This window comes from Equus przewalskii, chromosome 20 (assembly GCF_037783145.1).
Source record: "Equus przewalskii isolate Varuska chromosome 20, EquPr2, whole genome shotgun sequence".
NCBI lineage: Eukaryota > Metazoa > Chordata > Mammalia > Perissodactyla > Equidae > Equus > Equus przewalskii.
In genome coordinates, this window is record NC_091850.1 from 6,288,853 (window position 1) to 6,304,260 (window position 15,408).

The following is a 15,408-nucleotide window of genomic DNA, read 5'->3' on the forward strand; positions in this document are numbered from 1 at the left end:
TACTCTTTCACTTGAGGGGACTGGACCTAGATAGACAGGAGCAGAAATGAAGGCGCCAGGCTAGGGTGGGGTGGGAGGGGAGCCGGTTTCTATCACTGTCCACAGGATGGAATCCTGGGCAGATGGAGTAAAATGAGCTGTCCACTGAGTGGTTTTAATTCCTTCCAAACTAAACCTCTTCATGTTCAGGCTCTAAACTGCTCCCAGATTTCGGTCCAAATAAGGACCCAATGTATAAATAATGCCTTCTGTCTAAAGTGACCCCATCTGAGAAATCTCCCTTGACTCCCCAGGCATCATCAGCTCCCTCCCCTCTGGACTCACCCCACTACACCACAGCCACCACACAGGCGGGTGCTGGGGAGGCTTCAGTCATGTGATATTGGGGAGCTGTTCAGCATAGCATGAGCATAGGGGTTTGAGGCTAAATTTGCTCTCAATTCTGATTCTTTCCTTCTGCCTCCAGGATTAGGCTGTTAGGACACTCCATCGTCTTCTCTAATGAACATACATATGCAGTAGAGATCCACGTTCTTTTTTGCCCTTGAATATTTTACTTTCTTCATGTTCTGGTTTAGGGATTCTCAAACCTGGTATGAGTGGCAGAATTATTCGGGGGAAAAAATTTTAAATATACAGTTATAAGGTTCTGTATGTGACCCATACAGAGCCTCGTAACTCCCTGGGCCCCTCTCTTGGGGTCCAGGTATCTGTAGCTGAACTGGAAATTGAACCCAGGTTTCCCTACTCCTAGACGGGCATTCTTTTACATTTTGTGGCTTTATTGCTTATTCCCAAAGTTTGGAGCCCTTACACCTGCCTAAAGTTAGATTTGTTTCTAAACCCCTACTCATAGACCCCAGCAAATATTTCATTAGGAAGAAGTTGACCTCATGTGGCAGGAAAGCGTGGAGAGAGCAGGCTGAGGCCTCAGGTACAGTAACTAGAAAGTGAGGAACATACGTGATCCAGAAGGCCTAGCTGGCTCCTGACTCATGCCTACATTCTGCACAGATTGCTGAACATAGACTAGTAGAGAGCCAATAGCAAGGTGGTTAGGAGCACAGGTCTAGAGTCAGATTGGTCTGAATTCAAATCCTGATCTTGCCACTTAACAGTTGTGACCTTGGGCAAGTGACTCATCCCCTTGATTTCCTCCTCAGCCAAATGGAGCTAACAATGGACCTCCTTCATAAGGTTATTATGGAGATTAAATAAGTTAAAACCTTGAAAAATTTTAGAACAATGCCTAGAATGTAGGAAGTGCTGTGTTAGCCACTATTAACATCATCAATAACACTATTATTATTTGTCCAGCTATTCTGTTCCCTGGAGTGAGTCTCACTTGGAGGAAACTCTCTTACGGACATGCAAGCCAAGTAGTCCTGAAATTCCATTCACCCTTCTGCTGCATGGTTTGTATCTCCTGTGCTTTTAGTGGGTCCACATCCAAGTCTATCAGCAGTGGCCAAACTGACTGAACAAATAAGACAAAAAGAGTAAGCCTCAAAAGTCTGAAAGGACCTCACCAAGGTGTACCCGGACGTTCTTAGAACCATGTTAGAATAGTCGCTATTTGCTTGGATTATGAGCCAAGAACACATCCCAACAGCAAGACTCCTCCTGTATCATTCCATCGAATGTCCCCCTGGAAGCAGTAGTAAATGTATAACACTACTGTTTCCATTTGTGGCCAATCTTTTTGTAGGTGGGTTAAAAAAGGGATTTTTAAAAAGATATATTGCTGAACTTTAAAATATCTTTGGTTCTTAGAGTTTGAAAGACAGAACTGGAATGGTGCTATACGCATAGGCAAAAATCATCATACCACAGACTTACAAATGTCACAAAAACTCACTCTCATGAGTAATGTTGCTTACGTTAAAAAAAATTTCTCACATGCCACTAACATCCTTGAGACTACAATATCTTGGACCATTGTCACTATGTGCCTTTAGAGAGGAGAGAGGCAGAGAGACACCAGGGGAATCACAAAGGCTCAGAAGCAGAGAAGATGCTGCAAGAGTGTTTTAGAGGCAGAAAGGACCAGGAGGCGTCAGCCAGCCGGCTTTCTAGGTAACACATGTGGGCAACTGAAGCATGGGAGGAACCTGTGTCACCCCAGGTCACCTGGATGATTAGGGGCACATGTGGAACTGAGGTTCCCATTGCCCCACTCCAGTCTAATACTGTTTCTACAGTGCTTCATGATGCTGTTTCATACAAGAGCAAGAGGGTAAATTTGCAGTTTATATATAGTATTCTAATTAAATTTTGTTTCCAATGAAAGCGACTAAGCAGTAAGCAGCAAGGAATGTTGCTTATAAATCCTTTTGTGATTTATATGAGGTTTTTTTCAACTCAAGTTATTAATTAAAAGGGAAAGAAGGGACATCGTTTTATTGAAGTATGCTTTATACATCGTATTATAAAAGAGAAAGATATGCATTTGAGCTAAATTAGACAATGCTAAAAGACTGCAATCATCAAAATAAGGCTTGGACCCACAATCCAGTCACTCTTAACAGGTTGGCATAGTTCATTCCAGTTTTAGTTTTCCGTCATAATTCTTATATATTTGTAGCTAGACTGTATACATACTGCTGAATTTTCATTTTCGCTTAACAGTATAAGATAAGCATTTTTCTTCTCCATTAGAAAAAAGCATGCTCTGAGAGAAAACTGGAAAAGAGAAAAACAAAATTCATTTTAACTAAAATTAACAACTTAACAATTAAAAAATTAAAATATCGGTTTAAACATTTTAAATAAAATTTAAATCATCCATAATATTGTATCACTGGTATGTGATCTTTCCCATCGCTGTTCGGTGTGGTTTCCTATCCCCTCCGTTCTCCTTGCAGGGGCACCTGTTCTCCTCTGTGTAAATTCCAGAGCTTGACCTGGGAGCTCAGGACCCATCAAACGAACAGAGGAGAGAAGCGGGGTTAGCCAGAGCAGTGGAGCCCACGACCTCTCTCTTCCCTCCTGCGTAAGTTCCACCCTGGCCTAAGTTCCCTCCGTTGAGGATTCTACACCTAGTGCTCAGCCGGAGGAGGAGATTCCAAGAGGACAGAGAGGGAACAGAATGATCCCAAGAAGAGTTAACAGTTGAAGAAGTGGCTCCAACCACAAGTGGATAATAAATCTCAAACAGGAAGGCGCCCAAGGAAGTCAGGGCCAAGCGGGTGAAGTCCAAGGTGGGAGAATGGAAGGAAGAATAACAGAAAACAAGAGAAAAAAACTAAGAACTAGGGAAATATAAAATTAAAAAAGACTGACAGAAACAGAGAGAGAGAAACTGCTCTTCCCTTCTTCCCTACCTGCTCGTTGAGACTTAGACAGATAATAACCTGACTGCCCAGAGCGTGACGGTGAATTCTGGGATAAATTTTCTCCCTCCTTGGGACACTCAGCTCGGCTTCTCCATGATGTTTCCATTCTGATTTAGTTCTTTTCCTCTGCCTGCCACCCCCTCACGTGACAGAGCACTGTCATAACTGAGTTTCTCTTACCACTTCTCCCGCCAGCTGGAAGAGATGCTTGGGAGAGCCAATGGTGGGAACAACGGCAAGACAGGTGTAAAATGTTTACAGATATATTTGAGAGAGAAGGTTCCGAGGTTTCACATCCCTCAGTTTTTACAGTGATGTTTTCACCTTCTTCCATCAAACAGGTTTCGACTTCAGGAAGAATTAACCGTCACTTCAAGTGATTGGCTGTGGTAGAATTATTTAGTTGAGATTTGTACTGTTGTCCTTGACACCTTTCCTACAGTGGAGTAAACTATCTGTGTAGCTTTCTAATGGGTGTTTCTGGACACATCTCCTGAGTTTAGAGTTCTATATGTAAAATTTTCTTTAGGGAAGAAGATACCAGAGGGACGGGGTTAGTAATTGACAGCTATTAAAACAACAAAACTGTTATGTTCCTCAGTTATGGTTTCTGAGGTGAATTTAATAGATTTATGAGAACTTTTATAATTAGATAATTTTTATAAAATAATTGCCCATTGTTGAGTCTAAACATTCCCAATATGACAGCCTCTATTTGTAAATTAGCTTCCCAAGACACTCGGAGAGCCAGAGGCAGGTGCCTATGGCTTCCTCGTTCCCCTCGACACCGGCTACTCTGCAGCTCCTGGGGTATCCCTGTTAAACCTGAACGCATGTGACAGTAGAAATTATCCTAAACTGAACAAGTTTCCAATGAGGTCTGCAGAACTCCTACGCTGGGTCGGACCTCCCTCGCACCTGTTCTAAATCCTTGCGGGTTCATTCACGGTGCAGTATGAAGCTGAAGGACAGGTCGAGCTCTCCCTCTAGCCTGTCTTTAAACACTGCCTGGGTCTCACACAAGCACCTATGCCGACATTCTGCTCATAGACCACACACAGAGCTAAACATCAGGGTTATGTCTTCGCGAGTCAGCTGCCACAACCCTATGCGTGTAGATAGCTATATTTTCCACTCGGAAAATAATTGCAACTGTATTTTCATGTATCTTTGAGAAGGCTCTTTGAAAATGAGTAAAAAGAACAGAATCAAGTAGAGCGATCAGTCGTGGGCAACTATGTCAGGCCAATGACTTCGTGATTCGGGGGTTTTTGAAGCACCAGGCTGAAACCAAATTGTACTGCCACCAGGCTGTACCGATGTATTTCCACCAAATGAAATGGGAAAAGAGGATTAAAAAAATCAGCCAAATACAATGCTTGAAAGGAAAATAAAAAGAGTAAGTATATATTATTTCTTGAAAAGAAGATCAACCTATGTGAAAAAGAGTACACGTATTTTTCTTATATACAAGTAAGCCTATGTTAAAAAAATCAAATGTTCCCTTTAGCTTTGATCTGCCCTTGTTCTCTCTTAGATTTATAGTGTCTTCTCGTTTCCAAGGACTTATCCCTTATTGACTCTTGTCCTCAGTTCTCACATTTCCAGAAGAAATATTAAACAACCCAGCATGCCCTCTGCTTTCCTAGATGGAAACAGCTTGAGTAGCAGGTCAGACATAGCAGAAAGCGTGTCTACTAAACACTCGCACCAAACCTTCTTGCCAAAGTTGAATGAAAGGAAGTTTACGATGGTTGACTGAGCCAGGGCCAGAATGCCACGAAAGCATATTTTATGTTAAATCGAGCTTGGCCAAGAATCTCTTTTTTCAGAGTTCCCAGGCAGACGCCAGCACACGGCCTAACCTTAGGACCAGCAGCATAGCTGGTCCCTGGCCCCAAGACACCACCCAGCAGAATCTGCCAATGGGTCTGCGATTCCATTGAAAACACATTCCCTTAGGTTAAGACACTGCCTGTTCCTAAATAACCTCTTTTTAAATTAATCCAAATGTTAGGACAGATAATGTAATAATACATTATTTATCTGCAAGACCGTTTGTGAATACCGGCCTGGCTCTTTTCTATCCTGACTGGAAAACTTTCCTGGGCTCTGTATTTTTCCACCTCTCAGTAGCTGTGTGAGTGTTCACAAATTACTTTATCTTTCTCAGCACTATTGACTTCATCTATAAAAATAAGAGAAAATATTTACCTTCTTGGATAATTCATTATTCCCAGATTCATTCATTCATTCATTCATTCATTTATTCCAAAGCACTCTTCCAGCAGCTGGGAACACAGCAGTCCACAAAACAGGTAATATCTATGCCCTCTTGGGGCAGACAGTACTTGAAGGGGGGTGGGGGCAGGGTTCAAGGAGACAATAAATATATATATGAACAAATAATTGGCAGTAAGAACTAGAGAGTGTTCCATTTTTATATAAGGTGATCAGCAATGGCCTTCAGCTGGCCATGCAGATATTTGATGGAACAGCATTTCTGGCCAAGGGAATAGCAGGTGCAAAGTCTCCGGTGCAGTAATGTGTTTGCATTTTCACACAACAGTGAAGACACCAGGGTGGCTGGAGCACAGTGAGTGAGGGAGTCAGTGGTGGGGGATGAGGCCAGAGAACCAGGAGGACTGACAATCACGTAGGGCCTTGTAGGCCAGTGTAACGGGCTTTGGGTTTTACTCTGCATGAAATTCTAAGCAGAGGCAGAACATGGCCTGACTTCAGCTGTGAAAGGATCACTCTGGCCCCCACACTGTGATTCAACTGTGACGGCAAGGGCAGAAGCAGGGGCTCGACTTAGGAGGTCAGGGCAGTAAGCCAGGAGGGAGCTGGTGGTGGTTTGGCCAGGGGTGGTGGTGGGGAGACGGGAAGCAGTGGCTGGATTCTGGAGATGCCGTCAAGGTTGAGGGGGCAAGACTTGCTGATGGTGGGAGGAAATAGATGAGGGAGAACAAAGTCCAATGTTGGCACACAGTAGATGCTCTATAATGTGTTAGTTTCCTTTCCCTTCTTTCTGCCTAATAGATGTTTGAGATAAAGCATTGCAGAAAGGAGGGATCTGGAGGGTAGGAGGAAGGACGACCGAGAGGGAGAGGACAGAGCGTGGGCTTGGGCATCTCTTCGAAGCAGCAGGAGGTCTTTGAAAGCTTCTCAGGAGGAGGGTCTCCTCCGTCCCACACCTCAGTCCTATCCTCTGCTGCCTTGGGGGAAACCTGCAAGAGGAGAGAAAACAATTCTTAAATGGTGACCAGGTCTGAAGGTCTTAATCAAGTCTCCTCTGTGCTTCCCTCTCTCCCGCCCCTCGATACCCACACTGACACGCGCATGCACCATTAGACAACATCTGGAACTTGGATGCAAGCTAAGGGAAAATGGGAGCATGAGAGGACCAGAACTGATGGATTCATTTGCACTTCCCAGACAAACGAGGGCTCAAAGGCTAAGTCATGTCATTAGGAAAAAGAAGCTGTATTTCATCCACAGTCCAATTTTGTGGAATGAGATGCTACCCGCTACAGTAACAATATCCTAATGTGACTATCTACTCTCGTAGTTTAATATTCATCTATCCATTTTTCTCCTATAAGAATATATTTGAATTGCATTTTGCAAATATTTCTTATGAATTTATTTAAGTTTGATTATATTTCCGAAGCTCCCGCTCCAGCAAGGTGAAATAGCTGAATTTATCAGCATATGACAGTGAAACTGAAGTAAATGATCTAGAGCCTGAAAAGGTGGCCTCACAGGCAGGGAGCCCTTTGCCCGAGCTTTTCCACAGTAGGACTCGTGGAGCCAGAAGGACAATGGACATCTGCACAGAGTGACAAACTAGGAAAATCAGGAAATCCATGGGACCCTGGCGTTTCTTCCCTTGATAAAAGAAAAAGGAGGCTTTCCCTTTTCTTCAGGTTTCTGACAACTTTGCCCCGCTGTGCTGATAGCGAGCCTCAGGCAGCCTTCTGGACTTCTGCCCTAGTTTCTCCCTGGGCAGATGACAGAGAGGAATGAGGACTGTCAGGAAATACTCGTTTTACCCTCACTGCTCTGGGGGTTTCTCCCCTCCTCACTTAAGGCAAAGTTTCATTTCATTTCCTTCTCAACCTTGGCCACAGCCATTCCAGGCTGTTACTACACTTCCAGACCTATTTCTAACAGCCAGAAATCACTTGAGATGAGAATGAGACTCTTTGAAAAGCAGAGGTTTTCTGGAAGCCAAAAGCTTCAGAAGAGAACAGTGAAGCCCAGGGAGGCTGGGTAACTGCTCTCAGGTGTGAGAGGAGAAAAAAAAAACAATGCCGGCACATGACGTTCATGTTTTCTTCAACTTTACAAAATGCTCAGGTTACATACCATAAGATTCTGTTTTTGTAACACCTTTGAAAGGATTAATTTTAGAAACGAAGGGCGGATTAGTGGTTGTAGAAGTTCGTGGGGGCGTGCAGGAGGAAGGCGCCTGTGATTAATATAAAGGGCCCCAAGAGGGGACCTTCTGGGTCGGTTGGAATTGTTAAGTATCTTGACTGAGGCGGTGCATAGACTAACTTACACAGGGGATAAAATTTATTGAATTTAATACATACACACAAGTGGTGCAAGTAAACCTGGGGAAATCTGAATTAAGATTTCTGAATTCTATCAATGCCGATATCCTGATTGTAATATTATCCTATAGTTTTGCAAAATGTTATCACTGGGGAAAACTGGGCAAAGTGGACAAGGGCTTGGTCTGTATTATTTCTTACAATTGTACATAAATCTACACTTGTCTCCATAAAAAATTAAATTTAAAAAAAGTGATTAATGGAAGACACTCAGTCTTTAAAATTTTCTTCACGCTATAGATGCCACCAAGACAAATGAGGAAAAACTGACAGAGTATATTTACCAGCAAAGAATGGTTAATAAAAAATAATGAAAAATATCCAGCCTAACTCATAATTAGAGAAACGTAAATTAAGACAGTGAAACTTTATTTTCACCCATCTAGAGTTAACATTAAAATAAAAAGATGCGGTGAAGATATAACAAGACCTGTGCTCCCATACAATGATACTAGGACTGTAAATCTGACAATATTTTTAAAAGCCATTTAGTATTTTATAAAAATGATGCATGACTGGTATTTAAAATTCAGGAAATAAAGAATAGTAAAAGAAGAATGCAATAAGTCATTTAAAATGCTATCACCCAAAATACCCATTAACATTTGGCAAACATTTCAGACTACTTTTTATGCATATAGACAGAGAGATAAAAATAATAATTTTAAAAATGAATCACATTATACACAATTTTAAAATAAAAGTATTTGATTCGGTTTTCCTTAAAATTAGCAACAGAATCTAACAGCCTCGAAACTGAAGGAATTGCTGAATATCTGGTAAAACTTTCCTTGCAGCAAGCAATATCATTGCTTAAGAGATTTTTCCAAATTAAAAAGATTAGGTAAAATATTATGAATGGGGATTATGTGTCTCTATGTGTATTTTTAATATGTGTTTATTAATAAGCGTCTATTTCAATTTTCAAGTAGTAAAATTCAGTCAACTCTGTGATAAAAAGCAGGAGTCTAAATCAATCCCAAATATCCCACCCTATTTTTTAAACACACAAAACACTTTAAAACAAGCTTACTGATAGGATGAGCTTTCAAGACAAAATAATGGAATGCTAAGCCACAAGCAAAATCATATAAAATGAAAAAATCTATACGGGGATTCCTGAAGCTAGTAGTGATTACAGCAATTTAAATACAGAGAAAATACTCATGTGTTCAGATTATTATCAGTCTGTCTCCTTCTCCCTGAATTACTTGTCCAGTGAAGATCTGGTTTTGTGGTTTTATCAACCACAGCCTTATGACAATCAGAAACTCGGAGTAACACTGTATTTTAACTTGTCTCATGGTTTTCTTCTATAAACTTTTCTCTGAATTTCCAATTCCCTTTCTTCTTTTTCTTCTCGTTTATTAGACAGATAAGTACATTCATGTATCACTAAAAACCTCCAGGTTTGGAATAACAAAAGGTGTACATCAGGGTTTACTATCTTCTTAAAATAATCTCCAAGGAACCATACGCTTTGACCAATAATCTTATAAATTTTTTCTAAAGAAATGATCAGAGATGCATTCAACATTTATGTGTAAAACTATTTGTTATTATCTATAATAATAAAAATTAGAAACAATCGAAGTAATCCATAGTAAAGAATTTGTTAAATAAATTATAAAGAAGTATAAATCATGAAAAGCTATTTTCTAAATGTTCACACATACAAATGCAAATGCACAGAAAAAAATCTGGAAAAGTACATGCAAAATTGATAACAAGTTACCTCTGAAGATGAGATATACCCGAGGACTTCAATTATTTGAGACTTTTCAAATGAAAATACATTGGCGTATTACTTGACTTAATTTTTAAAATACCTAAATACTATAACTAATGTTCTATAAACCCTACATAAATAAAGAACTAGATCAAAGAAAAATAGCAATGAACAAAAGTACATTCATGAGTATGAGTATTGATGTTTTTGAATAAATTTCAGTGATATGGGAAAATATTCATTGTATATTACTAAGAGAAAAAGTGAGGATAAAACACTTTATCTGCTGCAAATATCTGTGTCTATTCATAAATAAGGAAATAAGAAACATCAAAATATTGATACTGTGGTTGTTATATCTGGGTTGTGAAATATTGATGATTTCTGTTTTCTTACTACATGTATTCACTTTCCAAATTTTCTGTATTTTTATACTAAGGGTACAAATAGTTCAAAGCCAAACCGCAAACTGAGTTCTCTCAGGGAATGAACAGAACATTTCCATCGATTCCCAGGCAAACAGGCTTTCTGTTATGGATCTTCATCATAAAGGTTGGGCACAGTAGACGATACACAATGATTCCACCCACTAGAAACCGGCAACGGTCCGACACAGGCTGGAAGGTTTTCAGTTTTACTAAAAACAAAACAAAGTGGAGAAGCTGACTAGAGAGATTCTCAGAAGGAGTTTTGGTTAACAGTCAGCCAAACTAGCAAACACTTACTAGACATCTTCTTTTCCTTAATCAAGAGGCGCCTTCCAAACGGCAGCTCACATACTGTTGCCATTACACCCTGGAGACTGGGTTAGTCAGAGGTGAGAAGTCCTCAGAGGTGGCTTTCAAAGCAAGGCGAGGAGCTCCTCTCTGGATGGAGATGATGGTGATTTCTATGTGGTCTGCTGAAGGCACTGGGCTGAACTAAATGACACGAGTTATTTTCTACTCTATCACTACAGATAGAAAAAGTTGCAAAATACTCTGTCACCTAAATGACGCATTTTATAAGTTGGACTTTACACATAATTTTAAGTAAAAAGTGACCTGGAGCAGACATTCTCACCCGTGCTTTTAGCAGTTCAAGGTTCTTGAATGGTTTCAATAGATGTCATGAAACTCTCACACCAAAATTATTTTTAACTTGCTTTAATTTTTTTAAATGTCAAAAAATAGACACACCATGCAATTCCGTTAGGAGGTTGTGTGTGTGTGTGCATATGTGTGGATAGACTATGTGTCAATTCACACACGCGTGCATGAGCATGAGTGCACACACACACACACAAAACAAACAGGAGTTGCTGAACATAGCAGTGGGCATTTCATCACCATGAGGCTTCTGTATGAAGCTACTAAAGTTTAAGCTTCAAGAAACTTCACTTGTGTAGACCCTTTCCAAGACCTTGAGTTGTCCCTAGTAATCTGCTAAATTCACCATGTTTTGATAAAATTTGTAAAAGAAGCTACTGTTGCAATTTTCTACTTAAAGAGATACCCTAATGTTGCATATGCTTTCGGCCCCATAAACCTGGATCTATCGCTGAGTAGCATTAACATGGCCAGCGTATGGCTGGAAGGAGGGGAGCTGAGGAGAGGGAATAGCATACACACAGAGTGCTAAATATGTGCTAGGCCCAATGAAAGGCGTTTTGTACAAACTAAAGCTTCGACAGCCTCCCAGAGCTCCCATCCCTCACTTTGGACCTGCCCTCTCACTTCCTGGCTCAGTGTGAAGTCAGTTCAGCTCAATTATGGGGCCCACAAAGGAGGCTGGTTCACAGCTACCCCAGAGGGATGAGAGCAAGGGGAAAGAGAAGGGATATTTATCCCTGGCTCAATTCTTTATTGTCTTCCACTTCCTTTCTTTCCTTGCTTGATAATGTTGCATTTTATTTATAATGCACTCTTTGGTTTTAAAGTACTTTTTAACATATTTTATCTGACCCTACAACCACTCTAGAAGATAGGCAGGTATTATTTAAGCTGTTTTACAGACAAGAAAACTAAGATTTAGAGATGTTGAGTAGTTTGGTGAAGGTCGTAAGGCAAATAAACAGAATGGTCACCAGAACCCAGGCTTTCTGACCTTCTAGGTCACCCAGTGACCTTCCCTCACTCCATCCCTTAAAGTAGTAGAAGAGATAAATGGTAAGCAGCCCTCCCTTCAACAACAGAATGCTAGTTTCTACTAAAATGCCCCTGGGCCCATCCCAGGCTAAATTAGAGCTGCACACAGCCACAGGAACTCAGAAGGAGCAAAACCACTAACATAATACTCTTTCCTCTTGAATTCCATTATGAGAGCATCAAAAAAGAAGCCCAGCCATCTAACTCAAGGCCAATGCCAAGCGCTGAGCCGCTGAATCTCTGCTTCTAAAGTAAATGCATTGCTTTCGGCCTCCATCACATCGCCCAAATCTTATCTTCTCAACTGTCTTCCACAAGCTTCTTCCTCTCCACTCCCTCTCCACTATCACTTTTGTATTTCAACAAATTTGCCCTTTAAGTAACTCAGATCTCATTTCATTGCAGGCGGAAACCTTCACATGTTGAACTGAAAGTAGTTATGATGTCAAAACAGAACCACTCATCATCATCCAATGTTACTAAAATAGAGAAAGAAGTTGAATGCGAAGATGGCCAAAGAGGTGACCTTGCCAACTCTGCCCAAATTCCCCAGCTACAGGAAATTCTTTTCCCTCCCTGACTCAAAGGAAAAGTTTTTATAACTCAAACTGAGCCAACAGAATGGAAAAGTAAAGGTAACAGACATGAAAAATGATTTTCAGACAACATGGCCACATTTCTAGAAGAAGCCAGTTATAATCATTGCTTTCATCTCTTCACCATTTGTTTCTTCATTACCTCTTTGCAATCAGCTTCCCTCCTTATCACTCTCCTGAAATGGTACACTATAGAGACTCCAACAGTCCTTTCGTGACAAGTCAGATCGCCTCTTTGCTCAGCCCTTGTTTTTTACATTCTCTAGATGGCCCTTCACTGTTTTAACTTCCCCTTCCTGAAACTCTCCATGATTTTGGCCTTTGGGGCATACCAGTGTTTGGGTCTTCCCTGCTTCTCTATTTGCGACTTTTTGTTCTCTGGTTCTACTTACAAAACATTCTGCTAATCTTTGTCCCTCATCTGTTTTGCTATTTTTCCCATTCCCATACCCACAACAAAAAGGATTCAAAACCTATGTGTCATCCCTCAGTCCATCTGAGAGATAGGCTGTTTGTTTCTACGTGTAAATATAAGTTGCTTTCAGAGTTTAGCTCAGAAAAGACTCTGGAGGAAGGCATGGGACACCATGAATTTTCCTTGGCTCAAGACAGACACAATCTTGGGCTGAATGAGGTCATCCAAGGAGTCAGTGAAAGCTCACAGCCCTCTCTGCCAGTCTTCCCCGAGGTGGGAGCAAACAGGGGTCCTTTTTACCTCCATCATTGCAGGTCAGATGCCAAGGACTCAGGGTCCATAGTACAAGGGCCATATGCTTAATTTGATTCTCTAATAACCAGAATATTGTTGCTGATCAGTCATAAGCTAAATTGATATGTAACTAAAAGCATCTTTTGTCTGTCAGCACTTGTCAAGAGTCAGCACATTTGTCTAATAGAAGGGCAGTATAATTAAAGAAGTTCTGAATAATGAAATTAGGAACTCACAGAGGGAGGTGCTTACCCACAGTGTGTCTTGTTTAAACAAGGCATTCTCCAGAGTGTCCACATGTCACATGCCCAGGAAGAAAAGCAGTGGTCATTGACTAAATACCTGATTGATTTGATACAAATGGAGGTAAAATGCCTTGCTTTGCCAATACAATATTCATTAAATGTTAATAAGTAGATAGCAAAAAATATCATTTTAAGTTTTACAGGGTTTCTTAGGATTCATTCATTCAACAAGTGACCTAATTAACCGTTGAATGTGTGTAGGCACTCTAGGAAATGTAAAAGTAAACTAGAAATACTTCCTCTGGACAAGAAATTGACAATCTAGTAGTATGATTAAATACACACTTAAATACCTATAAGTGGAAAGTAAGTGATGCAAGAACTGTCCAGATAAAATACTACATATATAGCTTTTTCAATATCAGGATAGAGATTATATTTTAGAGGCATTTGATCTGTATAGCATATCCCAGTTCATTCATTCATTTGACAATTATTTATTATTTGCTCACAAAGTGCAAGGATATGAGAGAAACAGTGACAAAACACAGTTATCCAGTCACTAAGCAGCTCAGAGTCTCATCAGGAAAGCACATGTGATACAAGTAATTGCAAGAACACTGAGAATCACCAAAACAATGCGTTGGGTCTTGTAACTTGACAATATCCAGGCAACCTTGCCTCCTCTTCTCCCTAGAAGCTGTCCTTGTCCTTTCTCAGTCAGGAAGCCCCAGAACATGGCTGGGGGGTTGAAAATGTCTACCTATGGCACAAAAGATCCATTTGCAAATCATAGACAATATTGGTGTTTTATCTCCCAAGAACCCTCTCTCTACTGAGAAATGAAATTAGGGCAGTCAAACATATGGTGGCCATTCAGTTGACCATGGATGTAGCCTGACTGAGTACTAGGTAATGTTCCTCAATTAGACATGATAATCCTCTTCACAAAAGCCAGATAAGCATATTATGTGTTTATACCAAGCCACTTAGCTTACTGGTGAAAATGGCCTTATATTGGGTAGCTGAGAGGCTCAACTGGGACACAATCCTAAGATTGCAGGTAATAAAGAAGGTGATTCCTTTTATGCCACATAAGCAAAAGCATTCATATCCATGCTCAGTAATTCTTTCATTCCAGATACAAAAACAAACTCATTAACAGATAGTTTTAAAATATACAATGGCTCTGTATAAAATGGAGGTTTCTTTATAAAATGTTTAAGGTACATTTTCTTTAAAAAAAAAATCATTTTCTGAAAGCCTAAATGAGCTTTAAGAAATTGACAAGCTTACTTCATGCACTCACTGATTCATTCTCTCATTTGTTAGCGTAGTCCACACACATTTAGCAAGGTATGCTAGACACTACACTTGGAATCCAAGATGAATAAACACAGCCCCTGCCCTCAAGGTGTCACAATGCAGCCATCAAAGCACAGAAGAGAGAGTGATCCACACCCAAACCTTAACGCAGCCCGGATGGAGGTGGGTCTTAAAGGAATGCAGGAGCCATTACTGGGCCCAAAAGATGGCCACAGGCACACGAGGCCAAGATCACAGCTGAAGGGAGATAGCCCAGAGACTTATGGGAGAGCAATGAAGAAAATTCCATGTTTAGAGCTTGGTTTAAATAAACATTAATTTAACAAGACTTTTTATCCTGAGAGAGTCTTGGAAGAGTTTAAAAATAAAAACGAATTGGCTATGGGCTTTAAGTGTTTCTCTCTAAATAAAACCCTCCTAGAAGTCCCATTGTCAGTCTGAGCTTCTAGGTTTATAAAAATGCTGTTTATTAGAAGCTTGGCTTCTCCAGGAGGGAAGGTAAACTCTAAATCCTAAGAACAAACGTGGAGGAAGGGTCAGAGTATAGTGAGTGGTTTAACATGTTCACAGTTACTTAAGCGACACGCCAGAATTACCAAGAAAACAGATATTTACAAGAGGGTAAACAATACATCTCAGTCATTTAAACAGCCCAGTTTCATTGATAGAGAGAGAGAGAGATCTTTTACAGTCATGAAATAATGACCAATATTTTCCTCA

At 40.5% G+C, this 15,408-nt stretch overlaps 1 long non-coding RNA gene across 1 annotated transcript in view; it reads right to left on the reverse strand.

Annotated features, from left to right (window-relative positions):
* Positions 1–2,385: 2,385 nt before the first annotated feature.
* The window catches only part of LOC139077800 (uncharacterized), a 28,290-nt gene continuing 15,267 nt past the window's right edge, over positions 2,386–15,408 (reverse strand). The window contains exons 2-3 of the long non-coding RNA XR_011530315.1: positions 2,802–6,565; positions 2,386–2,682 (exon numbers count right to left, since the gene is read on the reverse strand). This is a non-coding gene — a long non-coding RNA (uncharacterized lncRNA). The remainder of the gene's footprint in view (positions 2,683–2,801; positions 6,566–15,408) is intronic.